Raw genomic sequence first — 1,019 nt, 5'->3', positions numbered from 1 at the left:
AGTGAGTCTTCTTCTCCACACCCAGCCTCCAAAGTTTGGTGACTGCACTGAGATACGTTTCAAGGGACAGTCCCGTGCCACCTCCTGGGGAGCTCCCTGTATGTTCCTGAATCTGGGATGTGGGCTCCAGGCTCTGTGCTTGCAGTGCCTGGGAACAGAGACCCCCACGAGGGAGCCACCCAGCTCAGGACCCATTTGTTCCATTCCCCATTAGACGAGGTGCAGCCAAACACTGAATGCACAGCACCGGCCCATTTAAGGTTCAGGATAGAATTTGCTCACTGGACTGCCTTTTCAATGACAATGCCAGTGTTCGTGCTGCCCCTCCTCTCACCAGCGCTCCCCTTTGTCAGGGACAGAATCCCACAGCTGCTGAGCACACAAGACACCACCAGGCCTCACAGCTCACCGCCAGCGCGTCCTAGTGCGGGCCTGTCTCTTCCCAGAAGAAGAGGTGCTACAGCCTACTGGGTCCAAAGATGCCCTAGGGACCAGGTGGCCTGGGCCGGGTCAGCAGCCAGTCAGCAGTGACCGGGTCTAGGGCACGGCACTCGTGGAAGCACTCTGAAGTCGGGAGAGAGACACTTAGCTTCCAAAACTTTCTGGAAGTTGCATGGGAGGATCTTAGGGAAGGAAATACCTGTTGTTGTGTTGAATGAAGTAGCATTCTGCATCTGAGAGTGGTGATTGAGTCCCTGCTCTGAACCGGCACAGTATTCCCAGAAGGTGGCCAATACAGGCCTGGTTCATCATGTACGGAATACCCAACCTGCTGGGTTAGCATTCGACCTGGGGCACGCTCCAAACACTCATCCAGGGACTTCTAAGAGGAGCCCACGTGGAGGCTCCAGGTTCGGAGCTCCTGGAGCCAGGGCTGCACAGCCCAGCACCCTTCATGAATGCTGTGGGTCACTGCTCTGGAGAGCAGGCAGCGGCGGCCGTAGGGGAAGCGAACTGCGTCGCAGCATCAGTTTTTCAAACAGTTAATCATCCCACCCCCATGGCAACTCCCCAAGCAG

Source organism: Oryctolagus cuniculus, chromosome 2, assembly GCF_051225735.1.
Source record: "Oryctolagus cuniculus isolate XC-2025 breed Fujian yellow rabbit chromosome 2, ASM5122573v1, whole genome shotgun sequence".
Classification (NCBI taxonomy): Eukaryota; Metazoa; Chordata; class Mammalia; order Lagomorpha; family Leporidae; genus Oryctolagus; species Oryctolagus cuniculus.
The sequence above is the reverse complement of the archived record's forward strand: the minus strand, read 5'-3'. Positions refer to the sequence as shown.